Source organism: Poeciliopsis prolifica, unplaced genomic scaffold (assembly GCF_027474105.1).
Source record: "Poeciliopsis prolifica strain line A6 unplaced genomic scaffold, Auburn_PproV2 SCAFFOLD054, whole genome shotgun sequence".
NCBI classification, from domain to species: Eukaryota; Metazoa; Chordata; class Actinopteri; order Cyprinodontiformes; family Poeciliidae; genus Poeciliopsis; species Poeciliopsis prolifica.
Window position 1 is genome coordinate 2064621 of NW_026562429.1, and position 17880 is coordinate 2082500.

Below are 17880 nucleotides of genomic sequence, written 5' to 3' on the forward strand. Positions count from 1 at the left end.
TGAGTGGAGCAGCAAAGAAAGGAAAATGCTGGTGTTTCTCATAATATGTCTTTATTCTGGTAATATTCTGACTACTTTTGTGCGAGTTTAGTCTCGTGATATTATGACTATTAGCATAATTCTATGACTTAATTGTTGTCATTTTAATTTTTCTATTTTATTAGTATAGTCGGTTTATTTATACATTGCATAGAAATTAATTAATTCTTTTAAATCTACATGAAAGAGTGGTAATATTTGTAAAATTTATTTTTTTCTCGTGCTGAAATCCAAAATTCAACCATTTGGCTGTTTATACTGATATTCAATCAATATATTCAACCATATCAACCAACAAAGCAACTTGTCAGTTCAAAACAAAAGTTGATCAAATCTCGTTTGTAAGTTTTTTCATTTGAACTGGGTAGACCTTGTTAAAATAAATATAGCATGTAAAAAATAACATTTTTAGGTGAATGCTAGAATATATGCAATATGCACAAAGTGGTAATTAAATATCAATTTGAAACAGTAGAACTGCTATGAATATTCAAGATTCGCCACTATGCAGAAGGGATGCAGCTCATCACATAAGTGCATATTTGAAGTTTGTCCAACATTTACAGTGATTTTTCAGAATGACATTTAAGTTTTTCTACAAAACCAAAAATAATGGTCTTACTTTCCCCAACATATTTGCTCCTTAGTTCTTAATTTACATGTTAAAACAGGGTTTAATTGGTGTCACAAGAGTTTGTTTTAATAAAACAGTGAGAAAGTCGACACTGCTGTGTGTTGGTGTTGAATCTTGCTGCACAGCATGATTCATAACACATTGTCTCACCACGGTATTCTTTTTTCGGCGCCTGTCAATCTGCATTTTCTCCCAAATATTTCACTCTCCTCCTGGCACATAACGTGACCTTGAAGCTGTCATCCTGCAGTTTAAACATATGTAATAATTCAAATTTCTGCATGCGGGGGTGATATTCGATGGGCTGATAAGACTCACTTAATTTCATTTCCCTTCTTTTTTAATCTCAGAACATTTCGTCAATGACATTATCGCAATGTTTCACCTCAGAGCGGAGGAGTGGTGGGAAGGCGTTCCATAAAAGACAAAAATGAAATTTTATAAGATGGATGATTTTGGCCTGCAAACCTCTTTAAAGTCACATACCTTAACATAAAAAGAAGGGGAAAAAAATGACAGTTGTACCCGATCGGTGGCAGATGACTTATTGCTGCAGGCAGCCTATAGACAATGTGTCCTGCTGTATAATATGTGTGTAAATGATAATGTTAAAGGTTATTGTCATGCTTCGCCGGTGACTCAAAATACATTGCCTCTGTGGAAGCTGGCTGATCATTAACTCAAGGTGTCAGGAGACACACATTTGCTCAGTGGCATTCTCCAAAGCCAAAAAGGTGTGTAGTAATGGATTTCCTCCAGAGAGAGAAACAAAGAAAGATACTGCAGCTGTCTAAGGTGTATCAGTTTTAAATATCTCATGTTTTTGGTTTAACCTTGGGAAGACTCGGCTCTTTACTGTAATGCATTGAACTGTTTCTGCCATTTGCAGCTAGTTGGCAGTGGTTTCTTTTAACAAGATCAAATTCGCTTTGACTGCCTCTGCTGTAATAAAGTAACGTTTCACTTTAGCGGCCAGGGAAGCTAACAAAGCAAAATGCTATTCAGACAAAAAAAGAAAAACAATTCTAGTTTGACTTTACGAGCAGCAGAATGATATTATTTATTTCATTGCTTGATTGTAGGTCAAGCAATAAAATAAACAGAATAGCTTCAAGGCGTCAAATGAAGCTAACCGGGCTAACTAGCTTGCTGCCAAAACAAAATGTCCGTGCTCTAATCACTTCAGATCTTGTCCCACAATTAAATTTCAGTTTTTGTTTTGTGTATTTGGTTAAGACAGAGGTTCAGGGCTTTTTTTTTACCACCAAAATAATTTGCAGAGCATATTTTATCCAGGTATATATTTGATAGCAAACTGTAAATATGATGCCTATCTTCTTTACGCAACACAAGACAATTTATTTTACAAAAACCTTTCCAACACAAATAAATTGAGTTAATGTACAGTTGAAATTTGCATACACCAAATAGGAAGACATCTCTAAATATCTAAAAATGTTGCAAAGTTTTCTGGTATTTTGTAAATTTTGATTTACAAAATACCAGTATTTTGATTGTTTCTAGTTATAAACAGTATGCAAACCTTCTTGTATCTATGAAAATATTGATTTAATGTCCACTAAGAACACTGATCGAAGTCCAAAGAAACAAAATGAACATATTTGTCAAAATCAAAAGCATTAAGTGAACATGACACCAGGAACAAGAGCCTTGTAATTACACAACATAATGTAACATTGGGCTTGACCTTACAGGGGTGATGAATGGTGCCAGCTATCTATGGCGTACAAGCAGGGAGTCATCATTGTTTGCAGGCAACTAAAAAGGTACGAGGTTATTAATCATGCGACGTGGGCCCAGCACTGATTCTAATTAACGGCAAAAACACATGTACTTGTCTGTTCTGAGGGAGGAGGCATGGGACTCGTTTGAGCCAAAGTGTCACAGCCTTTGCAATATTTATGATCTGACCACAGCAGCTTTTGACTGCAATCTGTTACACTCTGTCCACAAACTCCTGAACAAAGCTCACAAAAGGTTCCTGCAGTCGTCAGATACAGTCATCATTTATCTTGATGTGCAGATTTAAACAAAATAAGGAATATTTTATTTAAAATAAGATTTTTGTAGTAAAGCCACTGGTTGATGCAGCCTACAAGCATCGCCTTCAAACTGAATTTGGAAAAATACAAGCCTTGTATTCAGCTTTGCATTTTCTAGCCCTAAACCAGCGTCTATTCTTTAATTTTAGAGCATTTTCAAACTTGTACTCGTCAAGTGGCAATCGCTAGAGGCAATTTGTATGATTTTGCTTGGCCCCACTGGAGCTGAAAAGTGCATTATTGAATTATTTTCTCTTCACTTCACCCCTAAAGGACTACAAGAAGAGTGTGTTATTAAATCTTGTAGATGTAATTGCTGTTCAGCTAGATAAAGCTTAGAAAATTGTTCTGGCTTGACTTTTTTTTTTTTTTACTTTTTTTTTTTCTATTTGTGAGTCCAAAGCTGGAATCTCTATTCTATCCTGAGTTTTTTAAGGGAGGAATTATTTGTTTTTGGTGAAATAATAAGCAAGACATTGAGATTCATCAACATTTATGAATCACGAACATCACTGTGTGACAAACTGAAACTTAAAACTTAAAGTTCTTTACTTGGTCCATAATTGCATTTCTTGATATGGAAGCAAAAATGATGAAATTGCCCCAAAAAATTCTTTTTTATTACGAACTGCTTTTAGCTACCATGACGGCTAGAAAAGACAAAGCAAAACCATGAACATCGTCGTCCAATTATAACGGGCTTCTGAGTTTTCATGTATTTCCAAGCGATCACTCTGGACCAGCATCTTCAGTCTGAAACTACAGGGAAGGAGACGGATGGTAAATAAAAGAGCCGTCCTGTGTTATTTCCATGGAGTCACTTCTGTATTCAGTCTGAAAGAGCGAGTGTATGGGAACGAGTGAGCGGACCACAGCCAGGCAGCCGAGCCACTTATCCGGCCTGTACTCACTGCTGTAAACCCAATGCTGCTTCACAAGAAACATGCAAAACGAACAAAACAAAATAACACGCCGACCTTAAGGAACACGGCCATATTTGTCTGAAAGCAACGACTTTGAACCTGAACAGTCAGAACTACAAGTGCTGCTCTACTTTTAAGATATGAGTAAAATTGTGCTTATTCATGCAAAGAGCCCAAAACATGATGTTTGTTTGACACTAACGACAACAAACATCATATACTTGAAAATAAACACAAAATAAGGTAAAATTGAAAGAAAAATATCAGGGAACATTGCTTTCTAACATAAGCTAAAGTTAATGTTAAAAATGTAGACGAGTGACATCTCGTTCCAAGGCTCCACTAACAATAAAATAGATAATTAATAATAAAAAGTACCAATATAAATATATAAACTGGTTATATTTAAACTGGTTATTGATCCAAGGTTCCTTTACATGAGCAGAATGGCAGCAAATACTATTTTGTGCAAGAGAAATAAACAGTCTATTGGAGTCAAGCTGAACCATTTAATTAATATTTAATATGTAAAAAAAAGAAAGCAGAATTAATGTAAAAGTGTATTATTAAATGAGTAGTTTATGTTTCATATTTCTGGCTTATTAGAGACGCGAATGATGGAGGACCAAAAATGACATATGTTTTTACAATGCAGAAATGTCTTTTTTTTATTTTTCCTTTTCCTTATACATCCTTATATCTTGACGTAAAATCACATCTACATACTGATTTAAAAACCTGTCCTTTACCTTCGACATGATCAGAATATTAAAATCTCCTGCTGACCTGAGGATAGTAAAGACATCTTAGGAGAATGTGGGAAATATATCATCACATCTTTTTCTTATTTCAGGCTCTTGTGTCAAGGGTTTTCCATCAGCTTGAGTGATCTAATTCATTACTGCCAGATGCCATCACGACTATTCGCCCACTGATTATGTGCAACGTCTGTAAAGCAAATGCAGAAATCAGCAAATATGCAGGCTTCAGACAATGTGTATTCACCGTCTGCCCCAGCAAAACGTAATTGAAAAATGGCTTTGAGCAAACATTTTTGGGGCAAATGTTAAAGAAATCCAGCCTGGTGGAAGCGGCGGGACTTGTTTTTGCTCTAATTTTGTCTTTTTCTTTCTTACATAATAGTTTGATTTTACTTTGTTTATCAAGTGAACTTTTGTTCAGTTTATTTACTTTACTGTTTCTTAACTTTTCTCACTGAACTAACACCAACCACGCATCTTGATCTTTTCACTTGAAATAAAACAAATAGAAAGGCATGTTTTAAAAAAAAATGATGAAAGTTTAATACCTTATGCCACATATTTCAGAAAGTGAAACTCGTTAAATAGATCCGTTACACAGGGTGAAACATTTTCTTTAATGACTGGGGGTTATCGATAAAACTTCAGAAAATCAATCCAGTATCTCAGAAAATGCAGTAGTTCAGTATTTTTCTGCTTGGTTTAAGTATGAAACTTGTGGCTGATTTGTTTTATTAATGTATTTTGCTTAAGAATCCTCTTAAGGCTGCAGTTACCCCTGTTACTGGGGCTCCTTTTCCTGCCAGTTTGTCCTTCCACTCAACTTTCTATGAATATACTCGGAGAAAAGGTTCTGTGCAATAATGCTTTGTGGATTATGATATCATGAGTTTCACTTTAAGAAATGAGTGACAAAATATGTAAGTTTATCCACAATATGCAATTTTATTTAGATGTAATTTAATTATTATTATTATATATATATTTTACATTTTTCGTAAATAATTAAATCTGGATTTTAAACCTCTATTTTGGTGTCTTTGCTCAGTTTGTGTTACAAAACTTCCAGTTTTATTTCATATTCATTTGAAACCTAATTATTTGTGAAATAGTTGTTATTATTATGTATATATTTTTTCACATTTATTGTAATTTCAGCATCACTTCACTTGTTTGTTTACTGGCAGGTTAAAGTGATGAAAATACAGCTGAGAAATGACGAGTGGAACTCAATAAAAATCAGAAGGAAATGTGATTAAAAAGCTAGATAAGATATATTAAAAGAAACGATAAGGATTTCCTTATATACATGCATTTATACGGACGTGCTACTGACTGTGCATTTGGTTTTGTTTTGGTGAGGCTCTATTTCACACGACCGAGCTGTCATGAAAAAGGACAGATTTATGCATTCTATAAAAACTGATTAAATATTTAGCATCACAGGATAAATGAACCCGAAATCTAACCGCTCTTATCTAATATTCCAAAATAAAACCCTGACGTTTTGCAGCTTCTTAAAGAAAAGGATGAAGAATGTTTTTGATTTGACTTTTCTATTAAAATATAGTTTTGGGATTTTAAACCACTCAAGAGATACTGAGTTGTTTTAAAATGCCAAACCTAAAAAAAAAAAAGAAAAAAACTTTTTAAACATTTCTTTCACTTTATTGAGTGCAGAAGAAATTAAACCAGGAAAACACTATTATTATTAAATTTGATTCAATGTAACATTTTTCTTGTTAATCTTGACATTCCAGCTGGATGGCCTTGTGAGGATAAAGATATCTTGTATTTTGCTGAAATACAGTGGAAAAAAGTTTTCAAAACGCTTTAAAATATCCAGTCTGAAGGATTTTGAAAAGTTTCTGTAAGTTGAGTTGTTCATGCATCATTTAGCTAAAACCATCATTTAAACAGAGATTACAAAGGATTTGATTATGCAAATGTATTAGTCAGGAGAAGGATGAGCAAATGTCAACTTATGTATTTAACTAATTACATTGACTTGTGCAACTTTTTGGGAAAAAAATGTTTTAAAAATAAGTGAAACTCTTTGCCAGATAAAACTTGTTCCACGATAAAACCAACTTTCCAAGCTCAGAAATGTTTAATTTTTCTTGAGAGAATTTCTGAGATTAAGCTCAAAATCTCTGTGTTTTAATCACAGAAATTTGCAAATTGTTTCTGGAAAATTTCTAGGATTATTCTAAAAATTTCAGATTTTTTTCCAACATTTTTTCTAGCTTTCAAGCTCAAAAATAAAGTTTTTATAGAAAATATCTGGAATCAATCTGAAAATGTAATTTTTTTCTAACAAATCTTCAACTTTTTACACTCATATGTTTTCTTCTTTTTTTTTTTCTAGAAAAGTTTCTGACATCAGGCTACACATTTCTAAAAAAAATTCTAGAAACTTTTTATCATTTTAAACTCATACATTTTCAAATTTTATCTAGAAAATTTCAGTTTAATCAGAATTTTTCATATTTATTCAAGACATTTTTCATCTAGAAAATATCCATGACTAATGTGAAATAAAACAAAAAAAAAAAGGAAAATTACTCAGTTTTCGTTTTTATACGCCATTGTTTTGCACAGGTCACCCAAAGCCACTGTAATCCAATTACTTTGTTGATGAAGGTCATAAGCAATCACAACTCTACATTAAGGAACTTCTGCTGGAGAGAACAGAGGAAGAGCTAACGGAGCAGTTTGTGCTCCGAAATGAGAATGTAGGAGGTTTGTGAGCTCGCTTTGATCTCGTCGAGTACCTCTGAGTGCAGATCAGCTTTCATCATTAAATCAGTCTCACCTACATTTCACAGAGCCAAGAACAAAACAAAGTGCAGGCATGTATGCAAATACGTTGTTTTATTCCTGATGCAACTGCTTAGATTCATGAGCAGAAGAGTCAGCTCTTGGAAATAATGTTTGCTTTTTTTTGCAGATTTCACAATTCAGAAGTTTGTTGGGTTGAGGTTAACTTTTCTTCCTCAGCCAAACGGATGTTCTATCCGCTTCCACGTGTCTGGATTGTGGATTTTTATACTGTCAAATATCAAGCTGACATCCTTGTCCAGAGTGGAGCATGAAAAAAAAAACAAGAAAAAAAAAAAACAGCTTGCTGTCTTTCTTCGGAGCGCTTCATTATGACTCACTGGTGTGAGCAAACAATCGTGGTGAACGTGATTCATGACACAAGGGTGTGCAGAAATAATCCTGAACAACCTTGATCGAACTAAACTCAAACTCTAGTTTTTAAAGAAGCTGTGAAAGTGATTCAGTTACTTTAGTTTATTATAAATTCTCCAGTTTAAACATTGGCATGGGCAGCATGGTGAATATTTCCACCGTTTTGTGACACTAGTTTTTAAACACGACAAATACATGATAAATTATGTAATTATAACTGCAGTAACTGAAGTTAGTGCTTTAACGTTTGCTTAAGTTGTGAGATTCTCACGTTCTTTCAATTAGTAAGTAAGTAAAGTTCATCATTTTATTGTAGATATGCTTTTTTGTTTATGTCCAACTTTCAATTTATGTTTTGGGACTGAGACCAAGTCTGTTTTCAGTTTGGTATCCATCCAGAAGGCGTTGGGAGAGACTGGCAGGAGACCAAGATGTTTCTTCTGTAAGAAAGAATAGAAAAATTCTTTATGGTCTTTCAGAAAGGAAAATGCATCTAGTTTTTGCTCTCGGCATGCGGAGAATACAGGAGATTTCTGCCACACACAGAAGATAAAACTAGTAATGAGCTGAAATTCCTGCAGCTGCTGTAGCGTTTCTCTGGGTAGGTTCTCGGACCAGTTTCAGTTTCATCTGAAACAGAATACACAATATTAGAAGTGTCCTATTAGGCTTCCTTGAAACATTTGGATACAAAACATTTTTTTTTCCACAAAATCATTCTTATTCAACAAAATTTTATTCTGCTAATTTCTTTCTATGTTGAGCTGCTTTCAGAATGAGCCGTTTTACGGCCTCTTGTCACTTTAAATCCACATAAGCAGCAGCTGGCCACGCCCCTTAACTCAACATTTATACTCTTGCTAAAATGGCTGCAAACAGATGCGCAATTATACAACTGTACCTCTTTGAAAAGCAGAAGCAGAGCCTCCTGCACAACCAACAGCAAGTCAACAACAAAACACTCATCTTTTCCAGCAGCCATTGTGCAGTGCATACAGCAGTAAAACCAGCTGACCAAACATGCTGGAGCTCTGCTTTCTAGGTAACAGTCAGTTACCTAGCAGTCAGTGTCTGTTGATTTGTGACGTTGCTTTCACTGTTTTTAGACTCAGTAGATTCAAATGGAAGTACAAAAACGTGCAAAATGTGAATTTTGCATAAAAGGTTCCCTGTAAATTTAGAAAAAGTGTTGAAATGATTGTTTTTATTTCACAACATTCTGATATTTAACAGTGGTCCCTGTGTTTATATATATATATATACATATATATATATATATCTATATATCTATATATATATATATATATATATCTATATATATATATATATATATATATAGATATATATATATATATATATATATATATAAATTTCATTTTCATTTTTAATTTGAGTCATGCAGAATTGGTCTGATTTTTTCCATAGCAACGATCAGAAGCAAGACCTTGCACAGGAACTCCAGTGTCATTCATGACATCTATGATGACCTCATGAGGTCATCACAGAGGTCTGTGAGGTCATGATAGCCTATGAGACCTTAAATGCGTGTGACTAAGTTCATGGTCAGTTAGGATCCAAACAAGTTTGTGATACCCAGCTTTGTCGGACAAAGATTTTTAGAGTTTCAGAAATGTACCCCTTAATTTTTCCTATTGGATTTGGAGTTGGATACCTGGTCACAACGGGTATGCAGAAACTTTTTGATAATTTCCTCCCTGGAAATGACTTGGATGAGAGTGTCACTCAAGGTCAGAGCACTGTGGGAGATATTGGGAATTTTTTTTTTTTTTTATATATACTATATGAAGGCTCTACAGATCTATAAATATATATATATATATATATATATATATATATATATATATATATATATATATATATATCAAAATATATATATAAATATATATATAAAAATATATATATATATAAATATATATATAAAAAATATAAAAATATAGTATATATATAAAAAAACTTTATCTTCTAAATGCCTTCATGAAGAAAAAAGCATAACTGAAGTCAAATTTATTGTAAAATACAGATAACTGATTAATTTGTTCCTATTTACAAATAGTTCATCCATTTTCTCTAGTGCTAATACGAATGTGATCACAAAATGTGAGTGTGCTATTATTGCATTACAGTCAATTTAAATAACATAGAGTAAGTAAAAGTAACTGATATAATATTAGTGTGGAGCAACTTAACAATTAACAGGCTGGATATATATATATATATATATATATATATATATATATATATATATATATATATATATATATATATATAAAAAAAAAATTAAAAAATTCCCTTCTCACCCACCGCGGGTGGTTCTTATCCTCTGAGCTCGGGTCCTCTACCAGAGGCCTGGGAGCTTGAGGGTCCTGCAGTATCTTGGCTGTGCCAAGGACTGCACATTTCTGGACTGAGATGTCTGATGTTGTTCCTGGGATCTGTTGTAGCCACTGCTCCAGTTTGGGGGTTACTGCCCCGAGGGCCCCGATGACCACAGGCACCACTGTGGTCTTCACCTTCCAGGCCCTCTCCAGTTCTTCCCTGAGGCCCTGGTATTTCTCCAGTTTCTCGTGCTCCTTTTTCCTGATGTTGCAATCACTTGGTATTGCTACATCTACCACAACGGCTTTCCTCTGATGTTTATCCACTACGACAATGTCTGGTTGGTTCGCCATTACCATTTTGTCTGTCTGGATCTGGAAGTCCCACAGGATCTTAGCTCTGGCGTTCTCCACCACCTTTGGGGGTGTTTCCCACTTTGATCTCGGGGTTTCCAGTCCATATTCTGCACAGATGTTTCTGTACACTATGCCTGCCACTTGGTTATGTCGCTCCATGTACGCTTTCCCTGCCAGTATCTTGCACCCTGCTGTGATGTGCTGGACTGTCTCAGGGGCCTCCTTGCACAACCTACACCTTGGGTCTTGTCTGTGTGGTAGATCTGGGCCTCTATTGCTGGTGTTTAGGGCCTGTTCCTGGGCGGCCAGGATGAGGGCCTCTGTGCTGTCCTTGAGTCCAGCTTTTTCCAGCCATTGGTAGGATTTACTTATATCAGCCACTTGGGTTATTTGCTGGTGGTACATCCCATGTAGGGGCTTGTCCTCCCATGATGGTATCTCTGGCACCTCAACCTCCGTTCCCTGTTGTCTGAGACATTCACTGAGCACATTGTCTGTTGAGGCTTTGTCCCTGATGTATTTATGGATCTTAGTTGTTTCGTCCTGGACAGTGGTTCTCACACTCACTAGTCCTCTGCCTCCGTCCTTGCGGCTCGTGTACAGTCTCAGGGTGCTGGATTTGGGATGGAACCCTCCATGCATTGTTAGTAGCTTTCTGGTCTTAATATCTGTGGCTTTTATCTCCTCCTTTGGCCAGCTAATTATTCCAGCAGGGTATCTGATTACTGGCAAGGCATAGCTGTTTATCACACGGATTTTGTTCTTGCCATTGAGCTGGCTTCTCAGGACTTGCCTTATTCGTTGGAGGTATTTAGCTGTGGCTCCTTTCCTTGTGACCTCATCGAGGTTGCCATTTGCTTGTGGTATACCAAGGTACTTGTAACTGTCCTCTATGTCTGCTATTGTTCCTTTGGGAGTGAGACCCCTTCTGTGTGGATGACCTTCCCCCTCCTTGTGACCAGCCGACCACATTTCTCTAGTCCGAATGACATCCCAATGTCAGTGCTGTAGATCCTGGTGGTGTGGATCAGTGAGTCGATGTCTCGCTCACTCTTGGCATACAGCTTGATGTCATCCATGTAGAGGAGGTGACTGATATTGGCCCCATTTTTGAGTCTGTATCCGTAGCCAGTCTTGTTGATAACTTGGCTGAGGGGGTTCAGGCCTATGCAGAACAGTAGCGGGGACAGAGCATCTCCTTGGTATATGCCACATTTGATGGACACTTGTGCAAGTGGTTTGCAGTTGGCTTCAAGGGTGGTTTTCCACAGCCTCGTATATATATATATATATATATATATATATATATATATATAGAGGCCCAGATCTACCACACCAGACAAGACCCAAGGTGTAGGTTGTGCAAGGAGGCCCCTGAGACAGTCCAGCACATCACAGCAGGGTGCAAGATACTGGCAGGGAAAGCGTACATGGAGCGACATAACCAAGTGGCAGGCATAGTGTACAGAAACATCTGTGCAGAATATGGACTGGAAACCCCAAGATCAAAGTGGGAAACACCCCCAAAGGTGGTGGAGAACGCCAGAGCTAAGATCCTGTGGGACTTCCAGATCCAGACAGACAGAATGGTAATGGCGAACCAACCAGACATTGTCGTAGTGGATAAACAACAGAGGAAAGCCGTTGTGGTAGATGTAGCAATACCAAGTGATTGCAACATCAGGAAAAAGGAGCACGAGAAACTGGAGAAATACCAGGGCCTCAGGGAAGAACTGGAGAGGGCCTGGAAGGTGAAGACCACAGTGGTGCCTGTGGTCATCGGGGCCCTCGGGGCAGTAACCCCCAAACTGGAGCAGTGGCTACAACAGATCCCAGGAACAACATCAGACATCTCAGTCCAGAAATGTGCAGTCCTTGGCACAGCCAAGATACTGCAGGACCCTCAAGCTCCCAGGCCTCTGGTAGAGGACCCGAGCTCAGAGGATAAGAACCACCCGAGGTGGGTGAGAAGGGAATTTATATATATATATATATATATATATATATATATATATCATGCAGAATTGGTCTGATTTTTTTCCATAGCAACGATCAGAAGCAAGACCTTGCACAGGAACTCCAGTGTCATTCATGACATCTATGATGACCTCATGAGGTCATCACAGAGGTCTGTGAGGTCATGATAGCCTATGAGACCTTAAATGCGTGTGACTAAGTTCATGGTCAGTTAGGATCCAAACAAGTTTGTGATACCCAGCTTTGTCGGACAAAGATTTTTAGAGTTTCAGAAATGTACCCCTTAATTTTTCCTATTGGATTTGGAGTTGGATACCTGGTCACAACGGGTAGCAGAAACTTTTTGATCATTTCCTCCCTGGAAATGACTTGGATGAGAGTGTCACTCAAGGTCAGAGCACTGTGGGAGATATTGGGAACAGACATTCAGCGGTTCCCACAGAGCAAACTGACCCAGCCGGGGCAGTTTGCTCTGTGGGCCAGAAACTCAACATTTTCCCGGAGGGGATAGTTTTTCATCCTCAGACTTTTGGGAGAAACTCCTTTGTACTTTCCCTCAGAACCAAACGGACCCGGACGGGAAGGCTATAATTGAGGAGCAAATGATAATGGGACAGACGGAGACAGACATCTGCAGATTTGCAAACCAGTTCAATAACAGCTGGATGAGTGCTGGATTTCAGAGCATTCTCAACCTAAGTCACCAGACGGTGTCTGGCGCAGAAGAAACTATTTAAAGAGGCTTCGCGTATCCCGAACTGTGCTAATCTGATTCACACCGCCGTCCACGAGCCAGGACGACACTTTACCCCAGCGGACATCTACCCCATTTTAATGGAGCTAAGGGAGAGAGAACCGTCATTGGAGATGGGAAAACAGTTTGAGATTTTGTGTTTAGTGGAATTGGTGCTTGTCTGGCTGGACTCGTACGGTGGGAACACTGATCAGGAAATGTACTTTGAAAACACTTGTAGTATATGTGAGACGTCCTTCTTAGAGCTGTTGACGAATGGCCTCGTTGTTGTGCTTCCATCCACAAAATTACTCAACGACACTGCTTCGCTTTTTAGAGACTGGGTAAGTTTGTTTGGGCAGCCTTGTTGTTCCAACTGCAAGTCAGGCTTAACTCGGAAAAACTGCTTGAGCAATAATAATGTTATAGTCCTGTTTCTGCCACACTGGGTCAAAAGAAGACACCCTGTATTTCCCAAACTGTTCATGGAGGTTCCAGGAGAAAGTGGAACCGAGTTATACCGTCTGTCGTCTGTCATTTGTGGTGACAATAAATCAGCTCACTTCTACAGCTATTTGATTCGAGGACAACGGATTTTAAAGGTGGTAGATGAGAATGTCCTCTCTACAGATAAATCCTGCAGAGAGGACATGTGTGAAAGGGGTTTTATTTACCTTTATGAGAAGCAAACGAAAGCAGAGGAATCCGACACACCTATTTCTCCTTCCACTCCTCTCCGAAATGATAAAGACGGTTTTCGAGAGCAGACACAACCTCTAAATTTGGTCAAAGGAAATAGTGCAGAAAACAAACCAAGCGGCCATTTTGAGGGGGGAGAAATGAGAGAGAGTCAGACAGAAAATTTGTACAGCAAAATAGAAGAAACTTTCTGGGAGAATATAATGCCAAAGTTGTTTTTCTATTTTTTGTTATGCATGGTATTTCCTTGTGTTGTTTCATGCTGGGCTGGTAATTTACATATCTCTCTCTTGGCTTTTTTTTATTGTGTTTCCGTGTTTTTTTTTTATTTTTATTGGAATTACGTCTGAAGTTTCTCTTCGGGCTGTCCGATTTCCTCCCACTGTCTAAAAACATGTCTGTCTTGTTGGTCTCTCTAAATTCTGAGGTGTGAACAAAAAATACATTCAGCAAATGAAACATCAGGGTTGCACGGTGGCTCAGTTGGGAGCACTCTTGCTGTTGGTTTGAAACCCAGCCTGGGTTCTGTCTGCCTGCGGTTTGCATTTTCTCCATGGCTTCTCCGGCTTTCTCCCATAGTCCTAAAAGATAGCCTGTGCGAATAAAAAATATTGTCTAATTCAATTTTCTAAGTAGTTTGCAGGTTTCTCTCCGGGTGCTCCGGCTTCCTGCCACAGTCTAAAAAGATTTAGTGTGCTTTATAGTGGATGATATATATACACTGCTCAAAAAAATAAAGGGAACACTCAGATAACACATCCTAGATCTGAATGAATGAAATAAATATGAAAATAATTTCCACCTGTTGTCTATTCCATTTGCACAACAGCAGATGATATTGATTGTCAATCAGTGTTGCTTTCTATGTGGACAGTTTGATTTCACAGAAGTTTGATTTACTTGGACTTATATTGTGTTGTTTGAGTGTTTCCTTTGTTGTTTTTTTAGCAGTATATATATATATATATATATATATATATATATATATATATATAATATATATATTATATATATAATATATACATATAGACCCAAGCTCAGAGGATAAGAACCACCCGTGGTGGGTGAGAAGGGAATTTTTTTTTTTTTTATATATATACTATATGAAGGCTCTACAGATCTATAAATATATATATTTATATATCTATATATATATATATATATATATATAAAAATATATATAAATATATATATAAAAATATATATATATAAATATATATATAAAAATATATAAAAATATAGTATATATATAAAAAAACTTTATCTTCTAAATGCCTTCATGAAGAAAAAAGCATAACTGAAGTCAAATTTATTGTAAAATACAGATAACTGATTAATTTGTTCCTATTTACAAATAGTTCATCCATTTTCTCTAGTGCTAATACGAATGTGATCACAAAATGTGAGTGTGCTATTATTGCATTACAGTCAATTTAAATAACATAGAGTAAGTAAAAGTAACTGATATAATATTAGTGTGGAGCAACTTAACAATTAACAGGCTGGATATATATATATATATATATATATATATATATATATATATATATATATATATATATATATATAAAAAAAAATTAAAAAATTCCCTTCTCACCCACCGCGGGTGGTTCTTATCCTCTGAGCTCGGGTCCTCTACCAGAGGCCTGGGAGCTTGAGGGTCCTGCAGTATCTTGGCTGTGCCAAGGACTGCACATTTCTGGACTGAGATGTCTGATGTTGTTCCTGGGATCTGTTGTAGCCACTGCTCCAGTTTGGGGGTTACTGCCCCGAGGGCCCCGATGACCACAGGCACCACTGTGGTCTTCACCTTCCAGGCCCTCTCCAGTTCTTCCCTGAGGCCCTGGTATTTCTCCAGTTTCTCGTGCTCCTTTTTCCTGATGTTGCAATCACTTGGTATTGCTACATCTACCACAACGGCTTTCCTCTGATGTTTATCCACTACGACAATGTCTGGTTGGTTCGCCATTACCATTTTGTCTGTCTGGATCTGGAAGTCCCACAGGATCTTAGCTCTGGCGTTCTCCACCACCTTTGGGGGTGTTTCCCACTTTGATCTCGGGGTTTCCAGTCCATATTCTGCACAGATGTTTCTGTACACTATGCCTGCCACTTGGTTATGTCGCTCCATGTACGCTTTCCCTGCCAGTATCTTGCACCCTGCTGTGATGTGCTGGACTGTCTCAGGGGCCTCCTTGCACAACCTACACCTTGGGTCTTGTCTGGTGGTAGATCTGGGCCTCTATTGCTCTGGTGTTTAGGGCCTCCTGGGCGGCCAGGATGAGGGCCTCTGTGCTGTCCTTGAGTCCAGCTTTTTCCAGCCATTGGTAGGATTTACTGATATCAGCCACTTGGGTTATTTGCTGGTGGTACATCCCATGTAGGGCTTGTCCTCCCATGATGGTATCTCTGGCACCTCAACCTCCGTTCCCTGTTGTCTGAGACATTCACTGAGCACATTGTCTGTTGAGGCTTTGTCCCTGATGTATTTATGGATCTTAGTTGTTTCGTCCTGGACAGTGGTTCTCACACTCACTAGTCCTCTGCCTCCGTCCTTGCGGCTCGTGTACAGTCTCAGGGTGCTGGATTTGGGATGGAACCCTCCATGCATTGTTAGTAGCTTTCTGGTCTTAATATCTGTGGCTTTTATCTCCTCCTTTGGCCAGCTAATTATTCCAGCAGGGTATCTGATTACTGGCAAGGCATAGCTGTTTATCGCACGGATTTTGTTCTTGCCATTGAGCTGGCTTCTCAGGACTTGCCTTATTCGTTGGAGGTATTTAGCTGTGGCTCCTTTCCTTGTGACCTCATCGAGGTTGCCATTTGCTTGTGGTATACCAAGGTACTTGTAACTGTCCTCTATGTCTGCTATTGTTCCTTTGTGGGAGTGAGACCCCTTCTGTGTGGATGACCTTCCCCCTCCTTGTGACCAGCCGACCACATTTCTCTAGTCCGAATGACATCCCAATGTCAGTGCTGTAGATCCTGGTGGTGTGGATCAGTGAGTCGATGTCTCGCTCACTCTTGGCATACAGCTTGATGTCATCCATGTAGAGGAGGTGACTGATATTGGCCCCATTTTTGAGTCTGTATCCGTAGCCAGTCTTGTTGATAACTTGGCTGAGGGGGTTCAGGCCTATGCAGAACAGTAGCGGGGACAGAGCATCTCCTTGGTATATGCCACATTTGATGGACACTTGTGCAAGTGGTTTGCAGTTGGCTTCAAGGGTGGTTTTCCACAGCCTCGTATATATATATATATATATATATATTATATATATATATATATATATAGAGGCCCAGATCTACCACACCAGACAAGACCCAAGGTGTAGGTTGTGCAAGGAGGCCCCTGAGACAGTCCAGCACATCACAGCAGGGTGCAAGATACTGGCAGGGAAAGCGTACATGGAGCGACATAACCAAGTGGCAGGCATAGTGTACAGAAACATCTGTGCAGAATATGGACTGGAAACCCCAAGATCAAAGTGGGAAACACCCCCAAAGGTGGTGGAGAACGCCAGAGCTAAGATCCTGTGGGACTTCCAGATCCAGACAGACAGAATGGTAATGGCGAACCAACCAGACATTGTCGTAGTGGATAAACAACAGAGGAAAGCCGTTGTGGTAGATGTAGCAATACCAAGTGATTGCAACATCAGGAAAAAGGAGCACGAGAAACTGGAGAAATACCAGGGCCTCAGGGAAGAACTGGAGAGGGCCTGGAAGGTGAAGACCACAGTGGTGCCTGTGGTCATCGGGGCCCTCGGGGCAGTAACCCCCAAACTGGAGCAGTGGCTACAACAGATCCCAGGAACAACATCAGACATCTCAGTCCAGAAATGTGCAGTCCTTGGCACAGCCAAGATACTGCAGGACCCTCAAGCTCCCAGGCCTCTGGTAGAGGACCCGAGCTCAGAGGATAAGAACCACCCGAGGTGGGTGAGAAGGGAATTTATATATATATATATATATATATATATATATATATATATATATCATGCAGAATTGGTCTGATTTTTTTCCATAGCAACGATCAGAAGCAAGACCTTGCACAGGAACTCCAGTGTCATTCATGACATCTATGATGACCTCATGAGGTCATCACAGAGGTCTGTGAGGTCATGATAGCCTATGAGACCTTAAATGCGTGTGACTAAGTT